Consider the following 12,586-nt stretch of genomic DNA (forward strand, 5'->3'; position numbering starts at 1 on the left):
CTTGCTGATTGCTATTGACTCCATCACAAACCAGGCTGCATGGTTTGTCATCCTGGAGAGCCATTTTTCTGTGAATGACATCTGGTCCTCGGAAATCAGGCACCTCGTAACATTACAAAAGCTACCTTCTGACCTCATTGATCAGATCCAGCTGTCTACCCCAGGTCCCAGTGTGGACGATGACCTAAAAGACACTGTCCTCAACCACTTTACTCCCGGCAAGCTGACACTCTCGCTTAGTACGGCGGCTTTGCCACCTCGCCCGCCGTTCTTCCCCAAGAACCCCAAGGTGTGGCTTTGCCAGATGGTGTGCTTTTTTGACCTCTACGGCGTCACGACGCAGCAGAACCGTTACTTTCTGATCCACAAGCTGCTTCCCTCCAGCCTGGCCTCCATCTTGCCGGAACCTGGATGCCGTCCTTACGACGAGCTTAGGGCCTTTCTCCTGGCGCGGTCCGGTCGATTCCCAAAGCTATCCGCACGATCCACTGAGCCTTGCTCCACGGATGTCCCGGCCCTGCTGCCTCGCACCAGCCCGCTTACAGCGACAGCATTGCCGTGCAGCGACGATGCCATGACAACCATGGCCCCATCAGGCCTAAAAGACCACAGCGATGCGGTAGCATGTAGAGGAGACTGTGCCGCCCACCCCTGCAGCAGTCTGTCCACCATCGCAGCTGCGCTGCCTCCACGCCCTGCTGAACCACCAGGGTGGCGTTTGAGGTAACCGCATTTACCACCTTTCGTGCAAGCGGCTCCTGTCGACCCAAATGCAATTTCGGCAACCCCTGCACCATTTTCGCTGACACAGCTGGAGGCATCAGTCGAAGATTCCGCTTCACGACGCATGTCGACCACCTGTGAGGTGGCGGACGCGTCTACTCCAGCTCCACTGCAGTCGCTGCATAGTACGCTCGAGAAGCACACTGTGGTACTCGTTACCGACGACGATGAAAGCCCATTCCCCGACGAGCTGCTGCCCCAGTCCCGTGTGACCGGCCGTTACAACAAAGCCGACATCAAGGTCTGTGTCAACGACAGCCCTCTTGCCCACACAACACACCCCGGCCAAATGACCCTGAGGTGTACTTCTACAAGGACCAGCATGGCTGTCTGGACGCATCGTTCACGAGACACAAGTCCTGTACCTCCAACGAACCAGTCACATGGTCAATCTGACAACAACGAACCATCTCCGAGGTTGAAGGGTCGTCAACCAGCAGTCACGAGCGCCGTCAAGCCTAAACGTCGCCGCGGATGTCACAAGCACCGACCACGACAACTGCCTCCTACGAGGGCGAAATGCCAAGTTAATCGTTTGCTCAGGCTACGCCGACGCCTATGGTGCCTGCGATGAACCCGTCATCGGTTCTGCCTGAGTCGTCGCCTACTTTTGGTGAGGTCCCCACCACGCGCACGCAGAGAAAATCCTCGGCGTCACTTCCAGATAACGCGTCATGCATACGCATCAATCCTGCGCCCAGCTCTATCTCCTAAACTCCCACTTGAACAGCTCAGGCGTGCTGCTAATAGACGGGAACATTCACGTCGGGGAGCGCTACATTCACTGCGGCCACCCTTCAGACCCGTCCCATCATCTGCATAAATGTAGACATTCACGGCGGCCTTACAGCGGACCAGCCGATTTGTGCTGAAGTGCGTCCGGTACTCCACTCTCAGCCCAGACTGCCGGAGACTCCACGATGCTCCGGGAGCTCTCAAGAAGACGACTTGGACTGTCCCCGCACGCTATTACGAAAGTGACCTGAACGAACCTTAACATCTGGATACCCTTTGACTCGGATTCCTTAAGCAACTTTGACCGCGGACACACCTGGTACATATACTTTCGTAGCCTGTCATGACCCTGTGACCTTGCATATAGTTTTTCTAGCTAGGAAGTGGCTAAGTTGTTTTCTTTTGTCGTGCTCCGCGCTATGGGGGGAGCTCTGTAGCGGCCACATCGCCATCGACAGCAATCGCCCACCATCACCATCATTGGCTGCTGCATCCATCGTCAGCAGCGCGTGGCCTAGAGAGGCACGACGATCCGCAAGGAGACAGAACATCATGGCTTCCGCGCTGCTCCGCCGACCTCCACGGGCGCTCTCCGATTCTCGGGCCCATGTTGTCGTCCAAATGCAACCGTGAATAAATACGGGCTAGGCCTCACCACTTCATTCGGCCGCCTGCAGATGCATGGCCGTTTTTTCGAAGCGGTTAAGTCGAACGTTGTTTTGTCTAATTGGCGGTGTCCGTTTTACTGAAAAGTGGGCAGTGGCAATCGGAGCAACAAAGTGTAAATTTTTTTATCCTCTTGCGGGTACGTTCAAATCATATGGTCGTTTAATTCTTTTCCATCCTTCTCCTGGTGAAAACATTTTGCAAATGGTACCTCAGGGATAACACACCTGGCGTCCTACTAGCATGATTTGGTTCAGCAAACCAATGAAACCAACGAATAATTATTAAAGAGAAGCAAATGATCGACTGGTTTTGTTAAAAAAAATGACACGTAAAAATGAATCTTTATGGGTAAAACTGGAGAGATAGAACACACAAGTAGCTGTGCGACATTTAGGTTATGAGATATCGCTCTTGGGAAATCTTTGAATGGCTTTCCATTTTTTAACGGCATCTTTGCACGGCATTCAGTTAAATGCGGTTTCACTGTCACTTGAGCAGAATGTGCATCTTTGAATGGCATTTTTAACGTAATTTTTGAACGCCATCTTTGATTTGTATTCAGGTGAATTCAGCTTTAATGTAGCGCAACAATCCATACTTTTTTGCTTTGGCGGATTTTGGGCTCGTAGCAGGGGTTCTATTTAGTCTTCAGTCACTGGATGTTTTTGCTTAAGGCAGCTTAGGAAACGAATGAAACCGGAGTATGACGTGGCCACAACAGTGAGAAAGATACTGTGCCATATTTCTACAGCATCTTTTCTGCGTGGCTGCCACGCAGCTATCAAAGGATGGACAGATTACAACTGTGGAGGAAATCGTCTCAATGACTGAATCATAACGAAGCCCCGCAGTTGGTGTGCTTTTCCTGTGACGTATTTATTCTCAAAACACGGATGTATATAGCTACGACACCGCTGGGGTGAAGTTATTGTCTATATCGTCGAATTCCTGAAAAAAAGCAGATACAGACACTTGGCACTTTGAAACCGAACTTTTGCTACGGGAATTACTCGACAGATTCTGTGAGGTGGCAGGTACGCAAGCACGTGCTTGCGTTCCTTACAGAGCTTTGAGAAATTGGCCTCACTTGTGTAAAGGTTTGCAAGCCAACCTTCTGAACCCGTCCAAACACATCTGAGGTAAAGGAAAAAACAACCATGATGCACCCTTTTTGGGAACACCTGTTGAAATGATTGGATAGCAGGAGCTTCAAAAACGGTAATGATAAATCGGTTATAAGATGAAGCCTTGGTTGTCGGATGCATTCACAAGATCCTGAGGTAAATCAAACGTCAAAAAGATGGTCACCTAAAATCAACGAAAATAAATTTTAGAGGGCCAAATTCCAATGGATCTCCTTGTTTAGAACAAATTGTTGTAGACTTCCTCCGTTTTTGAAGATGCTAGGCAGCACGCACGAGTCTGGTAGAGTCGTATCACTAATGCGTTTTTACGTCAATAGCAGCAAGCTTTCTCAAGCATTAGCACTGTGCCTAGCTATCTATCTTATGAGGGGGAATAAATATTCGACGGAGCGGCGTTCATGAAACGGTGTTCGATGAGACAATACTCAATAAAACACGGTTCGATTAAACGACATCTACAAAATCGCGCTTAATGAAACAGCGTTCAATGAATAGTTCAGAACCAGCTAGGCCAAGTTCCGACGCTTTTAAAGGCTTCTACACACCAGGAAAAGGTTTGCGTAGAGAAACGGAACACGGTGACTGTATCAAAAAGTTTTTTCCTCCGAAATTAGTATTTGTTGTGTCTGTATTTTATATTGCTTATATCCTCTTCATATTCTTTTTCTCTCTCTTTGGAGGGCGGCCGCTCTATTCAGTCCTGCTAACGGCATGAGTTGAAGCTCCACACACTCAGTTTTTGGCTCCAAGCTTTCTCTTTTGTTTTATGGCCAAAGCGCGCCCCATTATGCAAAATACTGTGGTTGTTTTCCGCTATATGAAATGACCGCCGCGCTAAAAAGTAAACGAAAAGCTCAATTTTGTGAGTGATTTAAGCCCAGTAATCTAGGATAGGAGCTCAGCTTGCGGCCACTGCGTTATCTAGGTGTGTTAACTGTCCAGGTACAAGAGTTAGAATAGTAATGCGTGCAGCGTGAGGCGTGAACATGACGGCACGAAACTAGAACAGGGGCAGCCAGGCGCCCAGAAAAAACACATTGATTGGGAAAAACCACACTGATAGGGAGAGTTAGTTGACGTTGGTTGACGCCGTTCCGGCGCGGATCATGGTTGCCCAGGAGATCAGATTAGCTTCAGCCTCCAAGTGCATGCAGCGAAGCGCCGCCTCCCAGTGCGGAGACGTCGTTATTGTTGGATGGGGCCATCTCCGAAACAATGACCTAAAGGCTACCGATAACCGACTGACAGTGCAGTTAAGGCAGAGGTATACGGCAGAGTTGGTTAGGTGCAATATGGCATGATAGGAGAGCGTGTTCGTCGGAACTAGGGCACTAAAATACGCCATATGTGTTCTTGATGAAGGGTTTTTTTTGCGTGTGCGCAGAGGTATGATTGTGGGGAAGCAGTGCGAAACCAGACTTTTACCATGTGTGGGGTTTTAACCCAGCCGAGAGAGGGAGGCATGATTTTTCACAACCCCTGTATTGGCTGTTATGCCCAATTCCATATCACAAGTGCAATACTTTTGATCATGCGCTTGTACAACTCTGGTTGGTGATTTCAATGAATACCGCATTTTGTCCTACCTCTCCTTGGCTACGGTGGTTTCCCGGTTGCATATCTTTCTTTTAAACCTTGGCTTCTTTCGCGCGCAACCTTCCTTCATTCTTTTTTCATTTTTATTTACATTATCTGTACATGTTCCCACGTGTTTCTTCTTTCTTTTCTTTTTCATTTTTGTTTGTTTGCAAACTCTTTTTCTTGTGTATGTCTGTGTTTTTACGACGGTGATACATAGGTGGTACCAATAGTCACCTACGTCTGTTTAAGGAATATTGGGAGACTGTGGCGCAGTTACCAGTGGGCGGTTAAACTTACCTAAATCAATTTTGCACCAAAAAGGAATAAACCTAAACGAAAAAAGAAACACAAACAAGATGTAGCTACAAAGGAACCTGAAATGTAATTCGAGCTAAACCGAAGATCTCAAAGCGCCCCAAAAAGATGTGGGTAGCGATAGAGAGAGAGAGACCGAGAGAGAGAGTTGTTTATACATGTTATAAGCCACGCCCTGGGAAAACCAATCCTAGTGTGGGATTTGTTGACTCCAACTGGCTGTCGTTCCTCTGTTTCCCGCAATGCATTAGCAAAGGAGTCGTTGAGAAGTATCACCAGGCTTTCGCCTTTAAAACGGGTAAGCAGACTTACATACGCCGCAGAATTTTGGTTTAGGTGCTGTTGTTTAATCTGCGGCAAATTGTGCTTTCTGGGCTAATACCACAAATCGCGATGGCACTGAATGTCATTTTGTTTATTAAAAATATCATAATTGAAGTACCAGAGTTTACGTGAAGTAAATAAAAATTTATACGCGTTATGAGGGCCTTTGTTAGTGCACTCGAAACGCATTTTCTGTACCGTGGAAACTAAAGCAACAGGAACACACTACTTAGAAACACGCCACAAGCGGTTAAAGAAGCTCTCAAAAATTTGCAGAATATTTAGGGAGATAACACCAACATACCTGTTAACCTAAACCCGTCGCTTGCAAAAAAATATTTTGTGGGAGTTCTAATTTTGTAATGCCCAAAAACAAGGTCCTCCAATGATTCCCTAAACTCCATTTCTGTGTGGAGATAGGTTCCTTCACCACCTCCTTACCCCGTTTTGCACCAGCGAGGGGCTCGAAACCGCACTGCCCCCTACTATACGGCATGTGTATTTCCTTTAGTTTGTTTTCGTATTCGGAGGACGTTTGTCACAATATGAAATTGTGAGATCTGCGACGCACTTGAAAAATGGTTCGTGAAGCAATTAAAGCCATGCCAGTTATTCTTTTTCTTCGTGTCCGACTATTTCTCAGCCTTTTTGCCAACATCCCTAACCCTTCGCAAAGAACAATGTAGGCTATGGTAAACGCGGGCAAAACTCTCCTTCTTTAAAAAAAAGAGCATTCTCTGTCTTCCTTGGAAGGCAATGTTAGGTAGCCTGTATATTACAAGATGCAACGCATCCAAACCTAAATACCAGATTTATGAGAAAAATCCAAAAGTCATACAAAAGAAAAGCAGGAAATATTTTATTGCTTTTTGGGGTGTCGGAAAAGGTCGCGGATACTTATAATCAACAGTGTCTTTGTGTGCATTACACTTATTCCTGCGAAAAAAAAATTGCATAAGGTGAATTTGCGGAGCATATCATATAAACAGATGCATGCACGCAAACTTTTCTTTGCCACGTAAATTGTTCTAATAAACTTTTTTAGCAGAATGAATTACTTTACAAATAAGCCCAACAGTTGGCTTCATTTCTCTGTGATTGCAATTTTCAAACCGATTGTTTGCATACAATGAAAATGGGTCTACGTTGGCAGGCCATCTCAGCGAGTCAATCTCAGGCAAATTTATAAAATGTACGGAATGTTTGAACCTGGTATAAGATGAGTTACATTGATACTAATGTTGTCTGGTATGATCACCGTTATGGGAAGAATGTCGTGTACGGGGTGATTTCTTCGGAAAGAAAAATTATAAGTGGTCGTAAACGTTTTATTTGGTGCTCAATTGTTTGCCTGAGTTACATCCCTGTTCAGCTAAGCACCGTTACAATTACTGCCGTTTTCACGTCTTTTGCACTGTCGTGTAAAATATTTGTACTCCATGGTAGAGTTCACCCTCTTACGTTTATTTGGGCATCCTTAATAAAACTAGTGAGACTATTCTGTAAACATCTGATGACAGGTAGTTTTCTTCTCTGTATTTCAGATCCTAAGTACGTAATGATTAAGACCCATGGCTGTAAACAGGAGCTGCTTGTATAAACGCGTCTACCTTAAGTTTTTTTCTGAAAATTTCGGACCTGAAACTTGTGTCAAAACGGACAGAACAACTGTATCATTCACAATAGCTGGAGTAAAAAGTTTCACATATTTATTGTCCGTAAATAGAAAGCAAGGGTGTGGAGCCAGTAATTCAAAAAAGCCTTTCACGATTTTCCGTTTTTTATTACGTAACGGGAGCAGTTGACGGGTGGATGGCAGCTAAGGAATGCGATATTCTGCAAATATTTGGTAGGCACTAGAAGATCAAGCTTTCAATCCTGCATACATTGAAGTTACAAAGGGGCTAAAAAGCTCAATGGCAGATTTTAAAAGCTTCAACATCAGTTCAGATCCTGTAACACGCAACAGAAAATATGCAAAAAATATCTAGGGCCTCAATTTTGCAACCTTACTCTTGCTTTCTCTGATTGTGGTGACTGGAGTACGGAAGAGTTCCTCATAAACTAAAACCTTGTTTTCCACTATTCGGTGATTCAGGGAGATTCGTGCCTTCTCCGTGACTTTTTTGCTTAGTCCGGTTTGCACCAATAATGTTGTGAAAATCACTTGATTCGGAGGATGTACTTTATCAAATGTGGGGTTTTCGTTTGCTTCGGCAGGACACCTTTACTTTTTTATCTATCAAAACAAAGCTGTTTGGTCGTATGTTTGGTTTAAATAAAATTTACCCTAAACAGTATTGCCACCGATTCATTCTGACAACACTCATGCCATGCTGTCCTATGGGAAAGACAATTTACTGAGAGAAAGGAGCCCGGTGCAAAACACATTGCAGTTTGCATTTCAGTAATCCTTGATATGCACCCGCGTCTTCGATAGGCAACGCACGTGCAATCAGCACTGTAGGGCTACTCTGAAGGGTCTTGCGTTTACACTGGTTTTGTTAAAGCGAAACTTTCTTGTCACAATGATGGCGACCGTAAGTGAAAACGCACTCAAAGAAGGACAGCTCTACACAACGAGGGGGCACATGATGGTGATAGGTTTCCATAGACGCTCATCACGCATCTCATCAAACCTCCCTTCTCGGAAGCGATCCTGTGTCCCCGCGTTATGAAACCGGCCATACCGACATGGTGAAAACCATGTGGGTTCGCACTGTGACTTTTACTCTAGAGACATGAGATAAAGCTGATAAGGGTTGGATTTCTAGAATTATTATTGAACGCAAGAGATCTGCACTGCTTTATTTCTCCATTGGTGTCTCCGATTGACAAACACACGGACTACAGGCAAGTTTAAGGCAATGCAGTAGAGTGGCCCAAATTCCAAAAAAAGGTAGCCTAATAATAAAAAAAACTTCAAACCACTATGCACTATCTGCTCCGATATGAACTTTTAACAAACCTCAGGACTGTGTGGTAAAACGGTTCCTGGCTACTTTTTTGTTGGTCAGGTAGTTCTTCGCGACGTTCCCTGTGATCATTTCATGGCAAAAATGGTAAAAGTGATACGTTGTACGCCCTAATTGCTCTGTCGGTTCTGAACGTGAGCAGAACTTTTTGGACCGTGCCAAAAGGATTGTCCAATTACACACAAAACGTCACACAAGGACAATTTGAAATTGGTTTGGCTGATTGAGTTTGTTTTGCGACGTTGCGAACAAGCTTGCTTTTTTTGGGAACAGCGGGGATCCGATATAATTATTTGAAATGAAGAGCAATTTTTCAAAAAGCGGTGGCGTGTTGTACTGGCATTTCCAATTACGCTGTTTCACCTCCAACATACTTAAAAAAAGCCATTGCATACTTATTCTTCAAAATGAAAATAAAACAATACGCAATGAATTTTCTTTTTGTGTGCATCTTCTAAACTGCTGTCATCGGAAGTTGAAAAAACACATAAAACAATCACTGGTTTGCGCAATAAAAGCGCGGTCTTTCCCCCGGCTTACTGTCAGCTATTCCCTGGACAAACGTTGAGACTTCTACGTGAAGTTCCTTAGGCAAGTGCGCCTTGACTAGCAACGACAATTACAACAGGCAGAATTACCGCTTTCTTCTAAATTCTTTCGAAAAGTTGCCTCTTGCAGACTTTTGTAGCGATGTATTTCGATGAATAACAACTCGAAGTGTAGTTACCGCAGTGTCTGCACATTCCTTTCATTCGGACTGTTTAACACTTTGATTGCAGGGAATTGGAATTTAACTGAGAAGCCGCTTGTAATACTGTTGTAGGTTTGCCCTTACAAACAATTTGTTGATTTAACTAGTTAAAGAACGCAACGAACATGTAAAATACCTCAATTAAAAAGGGTGCCCTTGCCTTTCAGTGAAAGCAAACATTTTTATTCATTGAAAATAAATTATGCCTCAGAAATTTTCAATCCGCCATCTAGTTCGAACTGCTGTCTTTCAACAAACCATATGTTTAAGGAGTCGTCGTATGATGTGCGTTTTTATATTATTGTTGTTTTGCATAGCATTTTTTCAGCTGCCCTGCCTTCTATCAGACTAAATGTTTACACTGAAAATTTCAAATATGCAAAGTCTATCCAGTTTACCCTAAAAAAATCTCTTTTTATTTCAGAAAAAAATTCCACCATGTTCCGTCTTTTTGGACTCGAACTTCTGGTTGTGCTTGCAGTCATCTTAGGTAACTATGCAGTTCTTTACTCGAACTTATAGGTGTTTGAGAGCCTTTTCAGGCCTAATAGAATGTGTCAAGTTTCTTTAAACTCGGCTATTACTATTGCCTGCCAAAAGAATGTTTTAAAAAATGTAGAGTAAATCCAAAAAGCCTTTTTATTCTATTTAAACCCAGTATTCAGAAAACGCTATGCTTCCAAAAGCGTCGCTACCTAGTATCACTATTAGCAAATCACCTCTTGAATAGCTTCTCAGAGGAGTGCGAGTGAGACAATATTCAGTATACAAGAGCAGAGCAGGCGTTTATTGAGCAGCTGCGGAGTATCCACTATTGTGTCTCGCTTCGCCGTTGGCGTCGTTGTAATCCAGAGAACGAAGCGGACGCCAAAAACAGACCAGGTACATCGAGACGGAAAGCGAAGGAGGAAGGAATGGCGAAAATGTGAGGGGGGTGGTACGCCCAGGCTGCGGAAGACGTGTTCGGTGGCTGCGTTTTCACATCACTGTCGGCCTTGTTTTAAGGGGGTGAGTGAAGAGGACGCCGAAGAAACACTGATTAGACCGAGCAAGAAAGCGGAGGCAAGAATGGCGAAAGTGTGACCGGAAGGGCGGTATGCCGAGAGCGTGCGAGACATTCACTTCGGCGGCCACGCGCTGATGAATAACGCCAGAATAGCGCGTGCCTTCCTGCCACCACACGATTGCTTCCAGAGACGCAGCAGCAATGCGCCGTCACCAAGAAAGAGACTATGGTTCACGCTGTGCTCGAATTTTTCAGGGGGGGTAACGTAACCGTCACACAATATTTCCTGGCAAACCCTAATGCTCTGCACAAATAGGACCAAAGTGACTTCGAGGATACCTAAGCACTTCATTTGAGTTCTGCAAGACAACGCAATATTGTCCGGTTGAACACCCTTCTGTGTCCTTCTCACAAGTGAGGTCAACGCAGCAGCCAATGTGGATGGTCGAATCAGCCTTGAGCCTCAGAAAGCAGTCCTCACTTTCACTTATTAATTCCTAATGGGTTTCTGAGAATTTTGGCTGGTTATGTTGAGGTCGAAGCCAAACTACAACTCGTCAAGAAGCAGAGAAGTCTGACAGCAACAATTGTCGGCTTGGGCCAGTTCATTGGAGTGCGTACGGAACAATTGTTGTTGTCGCAGCCAAAAGGAATTTGTTAATCGGCAGTGAGCTTGTAATGGTAGCTATCATCGCCTCTGCCCAGTCTGCCTGAGCGGCCATGCTGTTAGGCCTATGTTCGCATCTAGCATCAAGTAACTTTATATTACGCTTAAAGACACGCCAAGCCACCGTTAAACTCACTACACGTCGTCAGCGGGTACCGGTTCACCACGGTAGACCTTGAAGCGAGTATGATTCACTTTGAATCCCCTCATACCCAACGGGAATGGCAAGCAGACGCACACCCTCATACGCAGCCGTAGGCTACTTAGGTCTCGCAAGTTCACGATCGCAGCCAATTGGACCTGAATTGGAGCAGGTAACGTAATATACTAGCCAAAATAATTACTGTAGTCACGCCGAGGACCCCAACAGAAGGATTTTGCAGAGCGGGCAATTGCAGGCTGTCGCTTCAAAACTGCCTTTTTTGTTTCTTTGTACCTTTATTGCAGCTATGATCGCCGCCCCGGGTGCTGCCCTGGGAGGTGGAGTCGGTGGCACCGGTGGAATAGGCTTCCGTGCAGAAGACGCCATGGCCCGCGCCGAAGAGACTGCATCGCAGTAATAGAAACCGCTTGGTGCACTGCTGAAGCAATAGCTGCAATCTTGAAGAAGAAACCACGAAAGTGATGCAATAATAAATGGCTGCACCTACTGAATGTACACGAACTATTTTTCATCGACCTTTTTGCTATGTCTCATGTTCTAACTTGTAATGATGGTGGTGAATTGCTTGGTTGATGGTGCGTTACATCGCCAAGAAGTTCTCCCTCTATGTTATTGTGGATGTCCAAATATATTTTCCTAACAGTCCTCGCGGTCAGAAACAGTATGGGTGTGCATTACTCTCAAATGTACAAAGTTAATACTGGGTGTCTGTTACCACCCTCCTGACGCTGCACCGACATTTATCGATGATCTACATGATGTTCTTAACACGGTTGTGTGCCGTTACCCTTCCCTGCCGACTCTCTTGTTTGGCGATTTTAATTTCCCTAACATTGTCTGGTCCTCCAATGGTCCGACCCTTGAGCCTTTTTCTTCGCAGTCGCAAGGTTTTGTAGAATTGTGTATCTGTTTTAACTTTACGCAGCTTGTGTCAAAACCAACCAGATCTACTGATCAATCAGCCAACAATTTAGATTTAATTCTAACTACATACCCAGATCTTCTATCCGGTATCACGCATCTTCCCGGCCTAAGTGACCAGTCTCTTTTGCATTTTACAATGAAAGTTTCTCCTCCACGCAATCATTGCACTGTGAAACTAATCCGGGACTACAAAAACGCTGACTTTGATGCTGTAAACGAAACATTATGCGCTTATTTGGAGCCTTTTCTAACAAGTTTTGATCTGCGCACTGTACAAAAAAACTGGGAATTGTTTAGCGCTAATGTGGATGAGCTAACTAACACCTATATTCCAATGAGATGTATTCGATCCCGTGCTCACACGCCCTGGTACAATAATAATCTCAAGAGACTAAACAAAAAAAAGAAACACCTTTTCCGCGCCTCGAAAAAGGGGGTCACGAACGATACCTGGACTGCTTATCGGGCCGCCGAAGAAGATTATTTGAAAGCCGTTTCTGACAGCAAAAAACAATTTTTTGATAATACCCTGCCCAGCTTGTTAGCAC

The 12,586-nt window shown here is 45.0% G+C and overlaps 1 long non-coding RNA gene across 1 annotated transcript; it reads left to right on the forward strand.

Moving 5' to 3' along the window:
- The first annotated feature begins 9,053 nt into the window (after positions 1-9,053).
- On the forward strand, positions 9,054-11,605 carry LOC144179332 (uncharacterized). The gene is made up of 3 exons (XR_013324207.1): positions 9,054-9,118; positions 9,703-9,768; positions 11,399-11,605. It is a non-coding gene; the product is annotated as an uncharacterized LOC144179332 (long non-coding RNA).
- Positions 11,606-12,586: the final 981 nt, after the last annotated feature.

Source organism: Haemaphysalis longicornis, unplaced genomic scaffold (assembly GCF_048455015.1).
Source record: "Haemaphysalis longicornis isolate Haplotype H1 unplaced genomic scaffold, Haemaphysalis longicornis Haplotype H1 scaffold_4, whole genome shotgun sequence".
Lineage (NCBI taxonomy): Eukaryota > Metazoa > Arthropoda > Arachnida > Ixodida > Ixodidae > Haemaphysalis > Haemaphysalis longicornis.